This window comes from Microcebus murinus, chromosome 11, assembly GCF_040939455.1.
Source record: "Microcebus murinus isolate Inina chromosome 11, M.murinus_Inina_mat1.0, whole genome shotgun sequence".
In the NCBI taxonomy this organism is placed as follows: Eukaryota; Metazoa; Chordata; class Mammalia; order Primates; family Cheirogaleidae; genus Microcebus; species Microcebus murinus.
This window is the reverse complement of record NC_134114.1, coordinates 102,294,582-102,315,726: the sequence shown is the minus strand read 5'-3', so window position 1 is coordinate 102,315,726 and position 21,145 is coordinate 102,294,582. Positions and strand designations below refer to the sequence as shown.

At 62.7% G+C, this 21,145-nt stretch overlaps 5 pseudogenes; all 5 read right to left on the bottom strand.

The window, feature by feature from the left end:
- Positions 1-1,932: 1,932 nt before the first annotated feature.
- LOC142874062 (uncharacterized) lies at positions 1,933-2,051 on the bottom strand (annotated as a pseudogene).
- A 3,764-nt stretch (positions 2,052-5,815) lies between these two features.
- On the bottom strand, positions 5,816-5,934 carry LOC142874061 (uncharacterized; annotated as a pseudogene).
- A 3,761-nt stretch (positions 5,935-9,695) lies between these two features.
- On the bottom strand, positions 9,696-9,814 carry LOC142874060 (uncharacterized; annotated as a pseudogene).
- Positions 9,815-13,575: 3,761 nt separating this feature from the next.
- LOC142874059 (uncharacterized) lies at positions 13,576-13,694 on the bottom strand (annotated as a pseudogene).
- A 3,764-nt stretch (positions 13,695-17,458) lies between these two features.
- On the bottom strand, positions 17,459-17,577 carry LOC142874057 (uncharacterized; annotated as a pseudogene).
- Between the last annotated feature and the right edge of the window lie 3,568 nt (positions 17,578-21,145).

Sequence of the window (21,145 nt, the reverse complement as noted above, 5' to 3'; positions counted from 1 at the left end):
CTCTAAGGACCCGCAGGCCAGCTGGGCCTTCGGGCAGGACAGAGAGCCCCGGAATCCGACGTGGAGAGCTGCGTGTACGTCCCCATCAGGAGGCGGTCCCCACCTCCGCGGCTCTCCCCTTGCGGGGAGCGGCAGCCCAGCCGGCAGCCGCAGGGCCTCAGGGAAGACACCAGGCTGGGCCCCCGCGGCACAGCGGGGGGCACGTCCCCCGCACTCAGGCGACTTAGGGACGGCTGCTGGAGACTGCTGCGGCCACCCTGCTGCCGGGTTTCTGGTGGGCTTCCTGGAAGCAGCGTCCACACCAAGCCCTTGGAAGGCCCAGGCGACGGAGGAGCCGGTCAGGCAGGGGCCCAGGACGGTGAGAGGCCGGGCGGGCGGGAAGGAGCATGTCAGGCAGGGGCAGAGGACGGTGACAGGCCGGGCGGGGAGGAGCCGGTCAGGCGGGGGCCCAGGACAGTGACGGGCCTGGCCGGGGAGGAGTGCGTCAGGCAGGGGCAGAGGAGACGGGCTGGGTAAGGGTTAGGGTGACAGTTAGGGCACAATTCACAATCGCAAAGACGTGGAAGCGACCCGAGTGCCCATCCATCCAGGAGTGCATCAATAAAATGTGGCGCGTGGACACCACGGAGTGCCATTCGGCTGTGAGGAGCAGCGGTGAGAGGGCGCCTCTCGTGTTCTCCTGGCCAGAGCTGGAACCCGTTCCAGTAGGCCAGGTATCCCAAGAATGGACACACGAGCACCACGTGAGCGCGCTCACCAGCAAATTGGTACGAACGGATGGACGCCTAAGTGGACAGAGAGGAATCACCTTCATCGGGTGGGTGTCGGGCGGGTGGGGGGAGGGGAGGGCCATACACATCCATTAGGCATGGGGTGGGTGCGCACCGACTGGGGGATGGGCGCACTTGAAGCTCTGACCCGAGGGGGGAGGCTTGGAGAGGGCAAGGCACCCGACCTTAACATTGGTACCCCCACAATACGCTGGAACAACATGAGAGGTATATGAATAAGAACACAGGGGGGGCCGGGCGCGGTGGCTCACGCCTGTAATCCTAGCTCTCTGGGAGGCCGAGGCGGGCGGATTGCTCCAGGTCAGGAGTTCGAAACCAGCCTGAGCAAGAGCGAGACCCCGTCTCTACTAAAAATAGAAAGAAATTAATTGGCCAACTAATATATATAGAAAAACACAGCCGGGCGTGGTGGTGCATGCCTGTAGTCCCAACTACTCGGGAGGCTGAGGCAGCAGGATTGCTTGAGCCCGGAGATTGAGGTTGCTGTGAGCTAGGCTGACGCCATGGCACTCACTCTAGCCTGGGCAGCAAAACGAGACTCTGTCTCAAAAAAAAAAAAAAAAAAAGAACGCAGGGGGGAGGGGGGCACGGGCGTCACATGTCACCTGAATACTTGTACTCCCATCATCTGCTTGAAGAGAGAGAGAAAAGAAAATGCAATCATAGAGGTAAGAGACACTTTTTAAAAATAATGAATCCGAAGAGAAAAGTAAAAGGAGGCCTGTGGAGCAGGTCTGGGTGTGACTCCGGATCCCCCAACATCAGGTGCCACCACCAAAGATTCCTGCGTGTAGCCCATAGAACCCCAAAAGCAACGGGACGAGTTCTGGTCACATACTCCCTCAAAATGACATCCTGGCCTTCTTCTGGAACTCCCTCCCCTCTCAGACTCTCAAGGTTTCCTCCAGCGTGTCGGTTCCCACAGAGCAGACCTTTGGTCTGAGACCTGACAGTCCAGATGCCACGCATCCTGCCGCGTGGCGGCGGTGTCGCGGCTTGGGACAAGAGGAGGCCCCACGGTGCGGGCTGGGGCGCCAGGCACCGCGCGGGCGCTGAGGGTGGGGGTGACCCCCACCCCGGGCCGCCGCCGCGCTCCCAGAAAGGGGACAGAACAAGAGGCAAAAAAAAAAAAAAAAGCAGCAGCCTGTGGCACCCGGTATTCCCAGGCGGTCTCCCATCCAAGTACTAACCGGGCCCGACCCTGCTTAGCTTCCCAGACCAGACGAGATCGGGGGCGTTCAGGGTGGTGTGGCCCTAGACGGCGGCGGAGGGCGCCCCTGCCCCGCTCAAGAAGCCGAGCCTCTCTGGGCTTCCCCGCCGCCGCCTCCCGCGCCGGGCCGGGCCGGTTGAGTTCGCCGGCCGGGTCCCGCGGGCTCCCAGGGACGGGGGTGATGGGCGGGGCGGGGCGGGGCGGGGGGCTGTCTCTCTCTACACACACACACACACTCACACTCACTCACACTCACACAAGATGCGCCTCCACGGCTGGACTCGCCAAGGTGGAGCCCTCCCAGCCCCCCTCGTCTCCTCGCCAGGCCTCCTTCACCTACCCGCTGCCCACCCCCAGCGCGTCGCTGCCTGCCGCTGACTGCGCACGCGCGGGACGCTCGCCCTTTGACCCCAGCCAGGGGCCGCCCTCCCCCACAACCCCTTTCAGCTGCGCCCCCCCCTCGCCCTGTGGGTGGGCTGCCGCCTATTCCCCCGGGCCAGGGCTGGGGCACAGCCAGTGTATGGGGCTCTCTCTCTGGGGATGTGTCCCATGGGTGGGGTGGGGTGGCGTGGTTTGGGGGGCGCTGAAGAAATCAGTCCCCTCCATCTCCTACCTCTGGAAAACGCCCAAGCCCGTGGAGAACTGCCGGCACCGCTTCGTGGGGGCCGGGACCCTCCTCCGTGTCCTCCTGTGGCCCAGTCCAAGGGGCCTGGGCCTGGCCGGGGCTGCATTGGACCCCGACCACCCTGGCGTGTGGACTCGCTAAAAATCGGCCATTAGATATTGGATTCCAGCTTCCTGGAGGTCATTTCACTAATGAGTGCACCGGAAAGAGTTTCCTAATCCATCTGTGAGGGTGGCAACTGAAAGAGAATTTGAAAGCTGACAGAATAGGCGAGGGAAGGCATAGGAGATTTCCACACCCAGCAAGGAAGACTTTCCCGAAATGGAAGAAAGAAACGAGCAAACAGAGACACCGGTAGCCCGCCCGGAAAAGAGTCTGCCCCTTAGAGAAAGCACCCTGACCAGGTTCACCCGTGGGTGGGTGGCGAGCTAGCGGCGTTCAGAAGAGCGAGGCCCGCAGTCTGTGCGGAAGACACCTGCGCTCGGGTGTGTGTGGCGGCGCGATTCACAAGCAGCTCTAGACGTTAAACCAAGGAGAAGCCAGGGAGTTCCCAACGCCCCAGGTGTCCTCAGCCCACAACTGGCTGCTGTGGGAATGCGAAGCCCGGCTCCTTGTCTCAGAGCGGGGTTCCCAGGAGGATCAGGCTGAAGCTGGGACTCGGCCTCAAAGTGTCCCCTCGCATGGCCACCCCCTTCCCCTTCCTGCTCCTCTACTCCTGGTGCCCCTCCATCCAGGGGCCAGACCTTAAAGAGTCACCGCAAGAGAATCCTGGTCCCAAAGGAGCCTTCTGGGGGACCGGTGCTGAGAGAGGTTGTGGGCATGGCCCGCTGGGGCTCTGCCCGACCCAGGGCTGAGAGATGCCACCTCCCAGCTCTGGGTCCCTGCAGGAAGTGTTGGCAAGCACAGGGCCGGTCCTCCAAAGGCCCAGGTGCAGGGAGCCCAGGCCAAGCAGCCTGTGGAAGAAGCCACTTGCCGTGCCACCCCGGGAACAGGACTGCAGGCCCCGGCCCTTCCCACCTCCTCCTCCTCCTCCTCCTCCTCCCCCCCCGCCCCCCCCCACAGGGCACAGGGCTCAGAGACACCTCAGACTCTTGCTACCCAAAGTGCAAAGGGCATCAGTTGCTCCTCCAACCCCCCCGCCCAGCAGACCACGTTGTCCAGCCAGCCCCCGGGCCTCCCTGGGGTGCCCAGCACAAAAGTGCAGACACCCACCGGACCCTCAATCTCAGTTTTCGGATGTTTTTGCCACTCTAAGGACCCGCAGGCCAGCTGGGCCTTCGGGCAGGACAGAGAGCCCCGGAATCCGACGTGGAGAGCTGCGTGTACGTCCCCATCAGGAGGCGGTCCCCACCTCCGCGGCTCTCCCCTTGCGGGGAGCGGCAGCCCAGCCGGCAGCCGCAGGGCCTCAGGGAAGACACCAGGCTGGGCCCCCGCGGCACAGCGGGGGGCACGTCCCCCGCACTCAGGCGACTTAGGGACGGCTGCTGGAGACTGCTGCGGCCACCCTGCTGCCGGGTTTCTGGTGGGCTTCCTGGAAGCAGCGTCCACACCAAGCCCTTGGAAGGCCCAGGCGACGGAGGAGCCGGTCAGGCAGGGGCCCAGGACGGTGAGAGGCCGGGCGGGCGGGAAGGAGCATGTCAGGCAGGGGCAGAGGACGGTGACAGGCCGGGCGGGGAGGAGCCGGTCAGGCGGGGGCCCAGGACAGTGACGGGCCTGGCCGGGGAGGAGTGCGTCAGGCAGGGGCAGAGGAGACGGGCTGGGTAAGGGTTAGGGTGACAGTTAGGGCACAATTCACAATCGCAAAGACGTGGAAGCGACCCGAGTGCCCATCCATCCAGGAGTGCATCAATAAAATGTGGCGCGTGGACACCACGGAGTGCCATTCGGCTGTGAGGAGCAGCGGTGAGAGGGCGCCTCTCGTGTTCTCCTGGCCAGAGCTGGAACCCGTTCCAGTAGGCCAGGTATCCCAAGAATGGACACACGAGCACCACGTGAGCGCGCTCACCAGCAAATTGGTACGAACGGATGGACGCCTAAGTGGACAGAGAGGAATCACCTTCATCGGGTGGGTGTCGGGCGGGTGGGGGGAGGGGAGGGCCATACACATCCATTAGGCATGGGGTGGGTGCGCACCGACTGGGGGATGGGCGCACTTGAAGCTCTGACCCGAGGGGGGAGGCTTGGAGAGGGCAAGGCACCCGACCTTAACATTGGTACCCCCACAATACGCTGGAACAACATGAGAGGTATATGAATAAGAACACAGGGGGGGCCGGGCGCGGTGGCTCACGCCTGTAATCCTAGCTCTCTGGGAGGCCGAGGCGGGCGGATTGCTCCAGGTCAGGAGTTCGAAACCAGCCTGAGCAAGAGCGAGACCCCGTCTCTACTAAAAATAGAAAGAAATTAATTGGCCAACTAATATATATAGAAAAACACAGCCGGGCGTGGTGGTGCATGCCTGTAGTCCCAACTACTCGGGAGGCTGAGGCAGCAGGATTGCTTGAGCCCGGAGATTGAGGTTGCTGTGAGCTAGGCTGACGCCATGGCACTCACTCTAGCCTGGGCAGCAAAACGAGACTCTGTCTCAAAAAAAAAAAAAAAAAAAAGAACGCAGGGGGGAGGGGGGCACGGGCGTCACATGTCACCTGAATACTTGTACTCCCATCATCTGCTTGAAGAGAGAGAGAAAAGAAAATGCAATCATAGAGGTAAGAGACACTTTTTAAAAATAATGAATCCGAAGAGAAAAGTAAAAGGAGGCCTGTGGAGCAGGTCTGGGTGTGACTCCGGATCCCCCAACATCAGGTGCCACCACCAAAGATTCCTGCGTGTAGCCCATAGAACCCCAAAAGCAACGGGACGAGTTCTGGTCACATACTCCCTCAAAATGACATCCTGGCCTTCTTCTGGAACTCCCTCCCCTCTCAGACTCTCAAGGTTTCCTCCAGCGTGTCGGTTCCCACAGAGCAGACCTTTGGTCTGAGACCTGACAGTCCAGATGCCACGCATCCTGCCGCGTGGCGGCGGTGTCGCGGCTTGGGACAAGAGGAGGCCCCACGGTGCGGGCTGGGGCGCCAGGCACCGCGCGGGCGCTGAGGGTGGGGGTGACCCCCACCCCGGGCCGCCGCCGCGCTCCCAGAAAGGGGACAGAACAAGAGGCAAAAAAAAAAAAAAAAAAAAAAAAGCAGCAGCCTGTGGCACCCGGTATTCCCAGGCGGTCTCCCATCCAAGTACTAACCGGGCCCGACCCTGCTTAGCTTCCCAGACCAGACGAGATCGGGGGCGTTCAGGGTGGTGTGGCCCTAGACGGCGGCGGAGGGCGCCCCTGCCCCGCTCAAGAAGCCGAGCCTCTCTGGGCTTCCCCGCCGCCGCCTCCCGCGCCGGGCCGGGCCGGTTGAGTTCGCCGGCCGGGTCCCGCGGGCTCCCAGGGACGGGGGTGATGGGCGGGGCGGGGCGGGGCGGGGGGCTGTCTCTCTCTACACACACACACACACACACACTCACTCACACTCACACAAGATGCGCCTCCACGGCTGGACTCGCCAAGGTGGAGCCCTCCCAGCCCCCCTCGTCTCCTCGCCAGGCCTCCTTCACCTACCCGCTGCCCACCCCCAGCGCGTCGCTGCCGCTGACTGCGCACGCGCGGGACGCTCGCCCTTTGACCCCAGCCAGGGGCCGCCCTCCCCACAACCCCTTTCAGCTGCGCCCCCCCCTCGCCCTGTGGGTGGGCTGCCGCCTATTCCCCCGGGCCAGGGCTGGGGCACAGCCAGTGTATGGGGCGTCTCTCTCTGGGGATGTGTCCCATGGGTGGGGTGGGGTGGCGTGGTTTGGGGGGCGCTGAAGAAATCAGTCCCCTCCATCTCCTACCTCTGGAAAACGCCCAAGCCCGTGGAGAACTGCCGGCACCGCTTCGTGGGGGCCGGGACCCTCCTCCGTGTCCTCCTGTGGCCCAGTCCAAGGGGCCTGGGCCTGGCCGGGGCTGGATTGGACCCCGACCACCCTGGCGTGTGGACTCGCTAAAAATCGGCCAATTAGATATTGGATTCCAGCTTCCTGGAGGTCATTTCACTAATGAGTGCACCGGAAAGAGTTTCCTAATCCATCTGTGAGGGTGGCAACTGAAAGAGAATTTGAAAGCTGACAGAATAGGCGAGGGAAGGCATAGGAGATTTCCGCACCCAGCAAGGAAGACTTTCCCGAAATGGAAGAAAGAAACGAGCAAACAGAGACACCGGTAGCCCGCCCGGAAAAGAGTCTGCCCCTTAGAGAAAGCACCCTGACCAGGTTCACCCGTGGGTGGGTGGCGAGCTAGCGGCGTTCAGAAGAGCGAGGCCCGCAGTCTGTGCGGAAGACTCCTGCGCTCGGGTGTGTGTGGCGGCGCGATTCACAAGCAGCTCTAGACGTTAAACCAAGGAGAAGCCAGGGAGTTCCCAACGCCCCAGGTGTCCTCAGCCCACGACTGGCTGCTGTGGGAATGCGAAGCCCGGCTCCTTGTCTCAGAGCGGGGTTCCCAGGAGGATCAGGCTGAAGCTGGGACTCGGCCTCAAAGTGTCCCCTCGCATGGCCACCCCCTTCCCCTTCCTGCTCCTCTACTCCTGGTGCCCCTCCATCCAGGGGCCAGACCTTAAAGAGTCACCGCAAGAGAATCCTGGTCCCAAAGGAGCCTTCTGGGGGACCGGTGCTGAGAGAGGTTGTGGGCGTGGCCCGCTGGGGCTCTGCCCGACCCAGGGCTGAGAGATGCCACCTCCCAGCTCTGGGTCCCTGCAGGAAGTGTTGGCAAGCACAGGGCCGGTCCTCCAAAGGCCCAGGTGCAGGGAGCCCAGGCCAAGCAGCCTGTGGAAGAAGCCACTTGCCGTGCCACCCCGGGAACAGGACTGCAGGCCCCGGCCCTTCCCACCTCCTCCTCCTCCTCCTCCTCCTCCCCCCCCGCCCCCCCCCACAGGGCACAGGGCTCAGAGACACCTCAGACTCTTGCTACCCAAAGTGCAAAGGGCATCAGTTGCTCCTCCAACCCCCCCGCCCAGCAGACCACGTTGTCCAGCCAGCCCCCGGGCCTCCCTGGGGTGCCCAGCACAAAAGTGCAGACACCCACCGGACCCTCAATCTCAGTTTTCGGATGTTTTTGCCACTCTAAGGACCCGCAGGCCAGCTGGGCCTTCGGGCAGGACAGAGAGCCCCGGAATCCGACGTGGAGAGCTGCGTGTACGTCCCCATCAGGAGGCGGTCCCCACCTCCGCGGCTCTCCCCTTGCGGGGAGCGGCAGCCCAGCCGGCAGCCGCAGGGCCTCAGGGAAGACACCAGGCTGGGCCCCCGCGGCACAGCGGGGGGCACGTCCCCCGCACTCAGGCGACTTAGGGACGGCTGCTGGAGACTGCTGCGGCCACCCTGCTGCCGGGTTTCTGGTGGGCTTCCTGGAAGCAGCGTCCACACCAAGCCCTTGGAAGGCCCAGGCGACGGAGGAGCCGGTCAGGCAGGGGCCCAGGACGGTGAGAGGCCGGGCGGGCGGGAAGGAGCATGTCAGGCAGGGGCAGAGGACGGTGACAGGCCGGGCGGGGAGGAGCCGGTCAGGCGGGGGCCCAGGACAGTGACGGGCCTGGCCGGGGAGGAGTGCGTCAGGCAGGGGCAGAGGAGACGGGCTGGGTAAGGGTTAGGGTGACAGTTAGGGCACAATTCACAATCCCAAAGACGTGGAAGCGACCCGAGTGCCCATCCATCCAGGAGTGCATCAATAAAATGTGGCGCGTGGACACCACGGAGTGCCATTCGGCTGTGAGGAGCAGCGGTGAGAGGGCGCCTCTCGTGTTCTCCTGGCCAGAGCTGGAACCCGTTCCAGTAGGCCAGGTATCCCAAGAATGGACACACGAGCACCACGTGAGCGCGCTCACCAGCAAATTGGTACGAACGGATGGACGCCTAAGTGGACAGAGAGGAATCACCTTCATCGGGTGGGTGTCGGGCGGGTGGGGGGAGGGGAGGGCCATACACATCCATTAGGCATGGGGTGGGTGCGCACCGACTGGGGGATGGGCGCACTTGAAGCTCTGACCCGAGGGGGGAGGCTTGGAGAGGGCAAGGCACCCGACCTTAACATTGGTACCCCCACAATACGCTGGAACAACATGAGAGGTATATGAATAAGAACACAGGGGGGGCCGGGCGCGGTGGCTCACGCCTGTAATCCTAGCTCTCTGGGAGGCCGAGGCGGGCGGATTGCTCCAGGTCAGGAGTTCGAAACCAGCCTGAGCAAGAGCGAGACCCCGTCTCTACTAAAAATAGAAAGAAATTAATTGGCCAACTAATATATATAGAAAAACACAGCCGGGCGTGGTGGTGCATGCCTGTAGTCCCAACTACTCGGGAGGCTGAGGCAGCAGGATTGCTTGAGCCCGGAGATTGAGGTTGCTGTGAGCTAGGCTGACGCCATGGCACTCACTCTAGCCTGGGCAGCAAAACGAGACTCTGTCTCAAAAAAAAAAAAAAAAAAAAGAACGCAGGGGGGAGGGGGGCACGGGCGTCACATGTCACCTGAATACTTGTACTCCCATCATCTGCTTGAAGAGAGAGAGAAAAGAAAATGCAATCATAGAGGTAAGAGACACTTTTTAAAAATAATGAATCCGAAGAGAAAAGTAAAAGGAGGCCTGTGGAGCAGGTCTGGGTGTGACTCCGGATCCCCCAACATCAGGTGCCACCACCAAAGATTCCTGCGTGTAGCCCATAGAACCCCAAAAGCAACGGGACGAGTTCTGGTCACATACTCCCTCAAAATGACATCCTGGCCTTCTTCTGGAACTCCCTCCCCTCTCAGACTCTCAAGGTTTCCTCCAGCGTGTCGGTTCCCACAGAGCAGACCTTTGGTCTGAGACCTGACAGTCCAGATGCCACGCATCCTGCCGCGTGGCGGCGGTGTCGCGGCTTGGGACAAGAGGAGGCCCCACGGTGCGGGCTGGGGCGCCAGGCACCGCGCGGGCGCTGAGGGTGGGGGTGACCCCCACCCCGGGCCGCCGCCGCGCTCCCAGAAAGGGGACAGAACAAGAGGCAAAAAAAAAAAAAAAAAAAAAAAAGCAGCAGCCTGTGGCACCCGGTATTCCCAGGCGGTCTCCCATCCAAGTACTAACCGGGCCCGACCCTGCTTAGCTTCCCAGACCAGACGAGATCGGGGGCGTTCAGGGTGGTGTGGCCCTAGACGGCGGCGGAGGGCGCCCCTGCCCCGCTCAAGAAGCCGAGCCTCTCTGGGCTTCCCCGCCGCCGCCTCCCGCGCCGGGCCGGGCCGGTTGAGTTCGCCGGCCGGGTCCCGCGGGCTCCCAGGGACGGGGGTGATGGGCGGGGCGGGGCGGGGCGGGGGGCTGTCTCTCTCTACACACACACACACACTCACACTCACTCACACTCACACAAGATGCGCCTCCACGGCTGGACTCGCCAAGGTGGAGCCCTCCCAGCCCCCCTCGTCTCCTCGCCAGGCCTCCTTCACCTACCCGCTGCCCACCCCCAGCGCGTCGCTGCCGCTGACTGCGCACGCGCGGGACGCTCGCCCTTTGACCCCAGCCAGGGGCCGCCCTCCCCCACAACCCCTTTCAGCTGCGCCCCCCCCTCGCCCTGTGGGTGGGCTGCCGCCTATTCCCCCGGGCCAGGGCTGGGGCACAGCCAGTGTATGGGGCGTCTCTCTCTGGGGATGTGTCCCATGGGTGGGGTGGGGTGGCGTGGTTTGGGGGGCGCTGAAGAAATCAGTCCCCTCCATCTCCTACCTCTGGAAAACGCCCAAGCCCGTGGAGAACTGCCGGCACCGCTTCGTGGGGGCCGGGACCCTCCTCCGTGTCCTCCTGTGGCCCAGTCCAAGGGGCCTGGGCCTGGCCGGGGCTGCATTGGACCCCGACCACCCTGGCGTGTGGACTCGCTAAAAATCGGCCATTAGATATTGGATTCCAGCTTCCTGGAGGTCATTTCACTAATGAGTGCACCGGAAAGAGTTTCCTAATCCATCTGTGAGGGTGGCAACTGAAAGAGAATTTGAAAGCTGACAGAATAGGCGAGGGAAGGCATAGGAGATTTCCGCACCCAGCAAGGAAGACTTTCCCGAAATGGAAGAAAGAAACGAGCAAACAGAGACACCGGTAGCCCGCCCGGAAAAGAGTCTGCCCCTTAGAGAAAGCACCCTGACCAGGTTCACCCGTGGGTGGGTGGCGAGCTAGCGGCGTTCAGAAGAGCGAGGCCCGCAGTCTGTGCGGAAGACTCCTGCGCTCGGGTGTGTGTGGCGGCGCGATTCACAAGCAGCTCTAGACGTTAAACCAAGGAGAAGCCAGGGAGTTCCCAACGCCCCAGGTGTCCTCAGCCCACGACTGGCTGCTGTGGGAATGCGAAGCCCGGCTCCTTGTCTCAGAGCGGGGTTCCCAGGAGGATCAGGCTGAAGCTGGGACTCGGCCTCAAAGTGTCCCCTCGCATGGCCACCCCCTTCCCCTTCCTGCTCCTCTACTCCTGGTGCCCCTCCATCCAGGGGCCAGACCTTAAAGAGTCACCGCAAGAGAATCCTGGTCCCAAAGGAGCCTTCTGGGGGACCGGTGCTGAGAGAGGTTGTGGGCGTGGCCCGCTGGGGCTCTGCCCGACCCAGGGCTGAGAGATGCCACCTCCCAGCTCTGGGTCCCTGCAGGAAGTGTTGGCAAGCACAGGGCCGGTCCTCCAAAGGCCCAGGTGCAGGGAGCCCAGGCCAAGCAGCCTGTGGAAGAAGCCACTTGCCGTGCCACCCCGGGAACAGGACTGCAGGCCCCGGCCCTTCCCACCTCCTCCTCCTCCTCCTCCTCCTCCCCCCCCGCCCCCCCCCACAGGGCACAGGGCTCAGAGACACCTCAGACTCTTGCTACCCAAAGTGCAAAGGGCATCAGTTGCTCCTCCAACCCCCCCGCCCAGCAGACCACGTTGTCCAGCCAGCCCCCGGGCCTCCCTGGGGTGCCCAGCACAAAAGTGCAGACACCCACCGGACCCTCAATCTCAGTTTTCGGATGTTTTTGCCACTCTAAGGACCCGCAGGCCAGCTGGGCCTTCGGGCAGGACAGAGAGCCCCGGAATCCGACGTGGAGAGCTGCGTGTACGTCCCCATCAGGAGGCGGTCCCCACCTCCGCGGCTCTCCCCTTGCGGGGAGCGGCAGCCCAGCCGGCAGCCGCAGGGCCTCAGGGAAGACACCAGGCTGGGCCCCCGCGGCACAGCGGGGGGCACGTCCCCCGCACTCAGGCGACTTAGGGACGGCTGCTGGAGACTGCTGCGGCCACCCTGCTGCCGGGTTTCTGGTGGGCTTCCTGGAAGCAGCGTCCACACCAAGCCCTTGGAAGGCCCAGGCGACGGAGGAGCCGGTCAGGCAGGGGCCCAGGACGGTGAGAGGCCGGGCGGGCGGGAAGGAGCATGTCAGGCAGGGGCAGAGGACGGTGACAGGCCGGGCGGGGAGGAGCCGGTCAGGCGGGGGCCCAGGACAGTGACGGGCCTGGCCGGGGAGGAGTGCGTCAGGCAGGGGCAGAGGAGACGGGCTGGGTAAGGGTTAGGGTGACAGTTAGGGCACAATTCACAATCCCAAAGACGTGGAAGCGACCCGAGTGCCCATCCATCCAGGAGTGCATCAATAAAATGTGGCGCGTGGACACCACGGAGTGCCATTCGGCTGTGAGGAGCAGCGGTGAGAGGGCGCCTCTCGTGTTCTCCTGGCCAGAGCTGGAACCCGTTCCAGTAGGCCAGGTATCCCAAGAATGGACACACGAGCACCACGTGAGCGCGCTCACCAGCAAATTGGTACGAACGGATGGACGCCTAAGTGGACAGAGAGGAATCACCTTCATCGGGTGGGTGTCGGGCGGGTGGGGGGAGGGGAGGGCCATACACATCCATTAGGCATGGGGTGGGTGCGCACCGACTGGGGGATGGGCGCACTTGAAGCTCTGACCCGAGGGGGGAGGCTTGGAGAGGGCAAGGCACCCGACCTTAACATTGGTACCCCCACAATACGCTGGAACAACATGAGAGGTATATGAATAAGAACACAGGGGGGGCCGGGCGCGGTGGCTCACGCCTGTAATCCTAGCTCTCTGGGAGGCCGAGGCGGGCGGATTGCTCCAGGTCAGGAGTTCGAAACCAGCCTGAGCAAGAGCGAGACCCCGTCTCTACTAAAAATAGAAAGAAATTAATTGGCCAACTAATATATATAGAAAAACACAGCCGGGCGTGGTGGTGCATGCCTGTAGTCCCAACTACTCGGGAGGCTGAGGCAGCAGGATTGCTTGAGCCCGGAGATTGAGGTTGCTGTGAGCTAGGCTGACGCCATGGCACTCACTCTAGCCTGGGCAGCAAAACGAGACTCTGTCTCAAAAAAAAAAAAAAAAAAAAGAACGCAGGGGGGAGGGGGGCACGGGCGTCACATGTCACCTGAATACTTGTACTCCCATCATCTGCTTGAAGAGAGAGAGAAAAGAAAATGCAATCATAGAGGTAAGAGACACTTTTTAAAAATAATGAATCCGAAGAGAAAAGTAAAAGGAGGCCTGTGGAGCAGGTCTGGGTGTGACTCCGGATCCCCCAACATCAGGTGCCACCACCAAAGATTCCTGCGTGTAGCCCATAGAACCCCAAAAGCAACGGGACGAGTTCTGGTCACATACTCCCTCAAAATGACATCCTGGCCTTCTTCTGGAACTCCCTCCCCTCTCAGACTCTCAAGGTTTCCTCCAGCGTGTCGGTTCCCACAGAGCAGACCTTTGGTCTGAGACCTGACAGTCCAGATGCCACGCATCCTGCCGCGTGGCGGCGGTGTCGCGGCTTGGGACAAGAGGAGGCCCCACGGTGCGGGCTGGGGCGCCAGGCACCGCGCGGGCGCTGAGGGTGGGGGTGACCCCCACCCCGGGCCGCCGCCGCGCTCCCAGAAAGGGGACAGAACAAGAGGCAAAAAAAAAAAAAAAAAAAAAAAAGCAGCAGCCTGTGGCACCCGGTATTCCCAGGCGGTCTCCCATCCAAGTACTAACCGGGCCCGACCCTGCTTAGCTTCCCAGACCAGACGAGATCGGGGGCGTTCAGGGTGGTGTGGCCCTAGACGGCGGCGGAGGGCGCCCCTGCCCCGCTCAAGAAGCCGAGCCTCTCTGGGCTTCCCCGCCGCCGCCTCCCGCGCCGGGCCGGGCCGGTTGAGTTCGCCGGCCGGGTCCCGCGGGCTCCCAGGGACGGGGGTGATGGGCGGGGCGGGGCGGGGCGGGGGGCTGTCTCTCTCTACACACACACACACACTCACACTCACTCACACTCACACAAGATGCGCCTCCACGGCTGGACTCGCCAAGGTGGAGCCCTCCCAGCCCCCCTCGTCTCCTCGCCAGGCCTCCTTCACCTACCCGCTGCCCACCCCCAGCGCGTCGCTGCCTGCCGCTGACTGCGCACGCGCGGGACGCTCGCCCTTTGACCCCAGCCAGGGGCCGCCCTCCCCCACAACCCCTTTCAGCTGCGCCCCCCCCTCGCCCTGTGGGTGGGCTGCCGCCTATTCCCCCGGGCCAGGGCTGGGGCACAGCCAGTGTATGGGGCTCTCTCTCTGGGGATGTGTCCCATGGGTGGGGTGGGGTGGCGTGGTTTGGGGGGCGCTGAAGAAATCAGTCCCCTCCATCTCCTACCTCTGGAAAACGCCCAAGCCCGTGGAGAACTGCCGGCACCGCTTCGTGGGGGCCGGGACCCTCCTCCGTGTCCTCCTGTGGCCCAGTCCAAGGGGCCTGGGCCTGGCCGGGGCTGCATTGGACCCCGACCACCCTGGCGTGTGGACTCGCTAAAAATCGGCCATTAGATATTGGATTCCAGCTTCCTGGAGGTCATTTCACTAATGAGTGCACCGGAAAGAGTTTCCTAATCCATCTGTGAGGGTGGCAACTGAAAGAGAATTTGAAAGCTGACAGAATAGGCGAGGGAAGGCATAGGAGATTTCCACACCCAGCAAGGAAGACTTTCCCGAAATGGAAGAAAGAAACGAGCAAACAGAGACACCGGTAGCCCGCCCGGAAAAGAGTCTGCCCCTTAGAGAAAGCACCCTGACCAGGTTCACCCGTGGGTGGGTGGCGAGCTAGCGGCGTTCAGAAGAGCGAGGCCCGCAGTCTGTGCGGAAGACACCTGCGCTCGGGTGTGTGTGGCGGCGCGATTCACAAGCAGCTCTAGACGTTAAACCAAGGAGAAGCCAGGGAGTTCCCAACGCCCCAGGTGTCCTCAGCCCACAACTGGCTGCTGTGGGAATGCGAAGCCCGGCTCCTTGTCTCAGAGCGGGGTTCCCAGGAGGATCAGGCTGAAGCTGGGACTCGGCCTCAAAGTGTCCCCTCGCATGGCCACCCCCTTCCCCTTCCTGCTCCTCTACTCCTGGTGCCCCTCCATCCAGGGGCCAGACCTTAAAGAGTCACCGCAAGAGAATCCTGGTCCCAAAGGAGCCTTCTGGGGGACCGGTGCTGAGAGAGGTTGTGGGCATGGCCCGCTGGGGCTCTGCCCGACCCAGGGCTGAGAGATGCCACCTCCCAGCTCTGGGTCCCTGCAGGAAGTGTTGGCAAGCACAGGGCCGGTCCTCCAAAGGCCCAGGTGCAGGGAGCCCAGGCCAAGCAGCCTGTGGAAGAAGCCACTTGCCGTGCCACCCCGGGAACAGGACTGCAGGCCCCGGCCCTTCCCACCTCCTCCTCCTCCTCCTCCTCCTCCCCCCCCGCCCCCCCCCACAGGGCACAGGGCTCAGAGACACCTCAGACTCTTGCTACCCAAAGTGCAAAGGGCATCAGTTGCTCCTCCAACCCCCCCGCCCAGCAGACCACGTTGTCCAGCCAGCCCCCGGGCCTCCCTGGGGTGCCCAGCACAAAAGTGCAGACACCCACCGGACCCTCAATCTCAGTTTTCGGATGTTTTTGCCACTCTAAGGACCCGCAGGCCAGCTGGGCCTTCGGGCAGGACAGAGAGCCCCGGAATCCGACGTGGAGAGCTGCGTGTACGTCCCCATCAGGAGGCGGTCCCCACCTCCGCGGCTCTCCCCTTGCGGGGAGCGGCAGCCCAGCCGGCAGCCGCAGGGCCTCAGGGAAGACACCAGGCTGGGCCCCCGCGGCACAGCGGGGGGCACGTCCCCCGCACTCAGGCGACTTAGGGACGGCTGCTGGAGACTGCTGCGGCCACCCTGCTGCCGGGTTTCTGGTGGGCTTCCTGGAAGCAGCGTCCACACCAAGCCCTTGGAAGGCCCAGGCGACGGAGGAGCCGGTCAGGCAGGGGCCCAGGACGGTGAGAGGCCGGGCGGGCGGGAAGGAGCATGTCAGGCAGGGGCAGAGGACGGTGACAGGCCGGGCGGGGAGGAGCCGGTCAGGCGGGGGCCCAGGACAGTGACGGGCCTGGCCGGGGAGGAGTGCGTCAGGCAGGGGCAGAGGAGACGGGCTGGGTAAGGGTTAGGGTGACAGTTAGGGCACAATTCACAATCGCAAAGACGTGGAAGCGACCCGAGTGCCCATCCATCCAGGAGTGCATCAATAAAATGTGGCGCGTGGACACCACGGAGTGCCATTCGGCTGTGAGGAGCAGCGGTGAGAGGGCGCCTCTCGTGTTCTCCTGGCCAGAGCTGGAACCCGTTCCAGTAGGCCAGGTATCCCAAGAATGGACACACGAGCACCACGTGAGCGCGCTCACCAGCAAATTGGTACGAACGGATGGACGCCTAAGTGGACAGAGAGGAATCACCTTCATCGGGTGGGTGTCGGGCGGGTGGGGGGAGGGGAGGGCCATACACATCCATTAGGCATGGGGTGGGTGCGCACCGACTGGGGGATGGGCGCACTTGAAGCTCTGACCCGAGGGGGGAGGCTTGGAGAGGGCAAGGCACCCGACCTTAACATTGGTACCCCCACAATACGCTGGAACAACATGAGAGGTATATGAATAAGAACACAGGGGGGGCCGGGCGCGGTGGCTCACGCCTGTAATCCTAGCTCTCTGGGAGGCCGAGGCGGGCGGATTGCTCCAGGTCAGGAGTTCGAAACCAGCCTGAGCAAGAGCGAGACCCCGTCTCTACTAAAAATAGAAAGAAATTAATTGGCCAACTAATATATATAGAAAAACACAGCCGGGCGTGGTGGTGCATGCCTGTAGTCCCAACTACTCGGGAGGCTGAGGCAGCAGGATTGCTTGAGCCCGGAGATTGAGGTTGCTGTGAGCTAGGCTGACGCCATGGCACTCACTCTAGCCTGGGCAGCAAAACGAGACTCTGTCTCAAAAAAAAAAAAAAAAAAAAGAACGCAGGGGGGAGGGGGGCACGGGCGTCACATGTCACCTGAATACTTGTACTCCCATCATCTGCTTGAAGAGAGAGAGAAAAGAAAATGCAATCATAGAGGTAAGAGACACTTTTTAAAAATAATGAATCCGAAGAGAAAAGTAAAAGGAGGCCTGTGGAGCAGGTCTGGGTGTGACTCCGGATCCCCCAACATCAGGTGCCACCACCAAAGATTCCTGCGTGTAGCCCATAGAACCCCAAAAGCAACGGGACGAGTTCTGGTCACATACTCCCTCAAAATGACATCCTGGCCTTCTTCTGGAACTCCCTCCCCTCTCAGACTCTCAAGGTTTCCTCCAGCGTGTCGGTTCCCACAGAGCAGACCTTTGGTCTGAGACCTGACAGTCCAGATGCCACGCATCCTGCCGCGTGGCGGCGGTGTCGCGGCTTGGGACAAGAGGAGGCCCCACGGTGCGGGCTGGGGCGCCAGGCACCGCGCGGGCGCTGAGGGTGGGGGTGACCCCCACCCCGGGCCGCCGCCGCGCTCCCAGAAAGGGGACAGAACAAGAGGCAAAAAAAAAAAAAAAAAAAAAAAAGCAGCAGCCTGTGGCACCCGGTATTCCCAGGCGGTCTCCCATCCAAGTACTAACCGGGCCCGACCCTGCTTAGCTTCCCAGACCAGACGAGATCGGGGGCGTTCAGGGTGGTGTGGCCCTAGACGGCGGCGGAGGGCGCCCCTGCCCCGCTCAAGAAGCCGAGCCTCTCTGGGCTTCCCCGCCGCCGCCTCCCGCGCCGGGCCGGGCCGGTTGAGTTCGCCGGCCGGGTCCCGCGGGCTCCCAGGGACGGGGGTGATGGGCGGGGCGGGGCGGGGCGGGGGGCTGTCTCTCTCTACACACACACACACACTCACACTCACTCACACTCACACAAGATGCGCCTCCACGGCTGGACTCGCCAAGGTGGAGCCCTCCCAGCCCCCCTCGTCTCCTCGCCAGGCCTCCTTCACCTACCCGCTGCCCACCCCCAGCGCGTCGCTGCCTGCCGCTGACTGCGCACGCGCGGGACGCTCGCCCTTTGACCCCAGCCAGGGGCCGCCCTCCCCCACAACCCCTTTCAGCTGCGCCCCCCCCTCGCCCTGTGGGTGGGCTGCCGCCTATTCCCCCGGGCCAGGGCTGGGGCACAGCCAGTGTATGGGGCGTCTCTCTCTGGGGATGTGTCCCATGGGTGGGGTGGGGTGGCGTGGTTTGGGGGGCGCTGAAGAAATCAGTCCCCTCCATCTCCTACCTCTGGAAAACGCCCAAGCCCGTGGAGAACTGCCGGCACCGCTTCGTGGGGGCCGGGACCCTCCTCCGTGTCCTCCTGTGGCCCAGTCCAAGGGGCCTGGGCCTGGCCGGGGCTGCATTGGACCCCGACCACCCTGGCGTGTGGACTCGCTAAAAATCGGCCATTAGATATTGGATTCCAGCTTCCTGGAGGTCATTTCACTAATGAGTGCACCGGAAAGAGTTTCCTAATCCATCTGTGAGGGTGGCAACTGAAACAGAATTTGAAAGCTGACAGAATAGGCGAGGGAAGGCATAGGAGATTTCCACACCCAGCAAGGAAGACTTTCCCGAAATGGAAGAAAGAAACGAGCAAACAGAGACACCGGTAGCCCGCCCGGAAAAGAGTCTGCCCCTTAGAGAAAGCACCCTGACCAGGTTCACCCGTGGGTGGGTGGCGAGCTAGCGGCGTTCAGAAGAGCGAGGCCCGCAGTCTGTGCGGAAGACACCTGCGCTCGGGTGTGTGTGGCGGCGCGATTCACAAGCAGCTCTAGACGTTAAACCAAGGAGAAGCCAGGGAGTTCCCAACGCCCCAGGTGTCCTCAGCCCACAACTGGCTGCTGTGGGAATGCGAAGCCCGGCTCCTTGTCTCAGAGCGGGGTTCCCAGGAGGATCAGGCTGAAGCTGGGACTCGGCCTCAAAGTGTCCCCTCGCATGGCCACCCCCTTCCCCTTCCTGCTCCTCTACTCCTGGTGCCCCTCCATCCAGGGGCCAGACCTTAAAGAGTCACCGCAAGAGAATCCTGGTCCCAAAGGAGCCTTCTGGGGGACCGGTGCTGAGAGAGGTTGTGGGCATGGCCCGCTGGGGCTCTGCCCGACCCAGGGCTGAGAGATGCCACCTCCCAGCTCTGGGTCCCTGCAGGAAGTGTTGGCAAGCACAGGGCCGGTCCTCCAAAGGCCCAGGTGCAGGGAGCCCAGGCCAAGCAGCCTGTGGAAGAAGCCACTTGCCGTGCCACCCCGGGAACAGGACTGCAGGCCCCGGCCCTTCCCACCTCCTCCTCCTCCTCCTCCTCCTCCCCCCCCGCCCCCCCCCACAGGGCACAGGGCTCAGAGACACCTCAGACTCTTGCTACCCAAAGTGCAAAGGGCATCAGTTGCTCCTCCAACCCCCCCGCCCAGCAGACCACGTTGTCCAGCCAGCCCCCGGGCCTCCCTGGGGTGCCCAGCACAAAAGTGCAGACACCCACCGGACCCTCAATCTCAGTTTTCGGATGTTTTTGCCACTCTAAGGACCCGCAGGCCAGCTGGGCCTTCGGGCAGGACAGAGAGCCCCGGAATCCGACGTGGAGAGCTGCGTGTACGTCCCCATCAGGAGGCGGTCCCCACCTCCGCGGCTCTCCCCTTGCGGGGAGCGGCAGCCCAGCCGGCAGCCGCAGGGCCTCAGGGAAGACACCAGGCTGGGCCCCCGCGGCACAGCGGGGGGCACGTCCCCCGCACTCAGGCGACTTAGGGACGGCTGCTGGAGACTGCTGCGGCCACCCTGCTGCCGGGTTTCTGGTGGGCTTCCTGGAAGCAGCGTCCACACCAAGCCCTTGGAAGGCCCAGGCGACGGAGGAGCCGGTCAGGCAGGGGCCCAGGACGGTGAGAGGCCGGGCGGGCGGGAAGGAGCATGTCAGGCAGGGGCAGAGGACGGTGACAGGCCGGGCGGGGAGGAGCCGGTCAGGCGGGGGCCCAGGACAGTGACGGGCCTGGCCGGGGAGGAGTGCGTCAGGCAGGGGCAGAGGAGACGGGCTGGGTAAGGGTTAGGGTGACAGTTAGGGCACAATTCACAATCGCAAAGACGTGGAAGCGACCCGAGTGCCCATCCATCCAGGAGTGCATCAATAAAATGTGGCGCGTGGACACCACGGAGTGCCATTCGGCTGTGAGGAGCAGCGGTGAGAGGGCGCCTCTCGTGTTCTCCTGGCCAGAGCTGGAACCCGTTCCAGTAGGCCAGGTATCCCAAGAATGGACACACGAGCACCACGTGAGCGCGCTCACCAGCAAATTGGTACGAACGGATGGACGCCTAAGTGGACAGAGAGGAATCACCTTCATCGGGTGGGTGTCGGGCGGGTGGGGGGAGGGGAGGGCCATACACATCCATTAGGCATGGGGTGGGTGCGCACCGACTGGGGGATGGGCGCACTTGAAGCTCTGACCCGAGGGGGGAGGCTTGGAGAGGGCAAGGCACCCGACCTTAACATTGGTACCCCCACAATACGCTGGAACAACATGAGAGGTATATGAATAAGAACACAGGGGGGGCCGGGCGCGGTGGCTCACGCCTGTAATCCTAGCTCTCTGGGAGGCCGAGGCGGGCGGATTGCTCCAGGTCAGGAGTTCGAAACCAGCCTGAGCAAGAGCGAGACCCCGTCTCTACTAAAAATAGAAAGAAATTAATTGGCCAACTAATATATATAGAAAAACACAGCCGGGCGTGGTGGTGCATGCCTGTAGTCCCAACTACTCGGGAGGCTGAGGCAGCAGGATTGCTTGAGCCCGGAGATTGAGGTTGCTGTGAGCTAGGCTGACGCCATGGCACTCACTCTAGCCTGGGCAGCAAAACGAGACTCTGTCTCAAAAAAAAAAAAAAAAAAAAGAACGCAGGGGGGAGGGGGGCACGGGCGTCACATGTCACCTGAATACTTGTACTCCCATCATCTGCTTGAAGAGAGAGAGAAAAGAAAATGCAATCATAGAGGTAAGAGACACTTTTTAAAAATAATGAATCCGAAGAGAAAAGTAAAAGGAGGCCTGTGGAGCAGGTCTGGGTGTGACTCCGGATCCCCCAACATCAGGTGCCACCACCAAAGATTCCTGCGTGTAGCCCATAGAACCCCAAAAGCAACGGGACGAGTTCTGGTCACATACTCCCTCAAAATGACATCCTGGCCTTCTTCTGGAACTCCCTCCCCTCTCAGACTCTCAAGGTTTCCTCCAGCGTGTCGGTTCCCACAGAGCAGACCTTTGGTCTGAGACCTGACA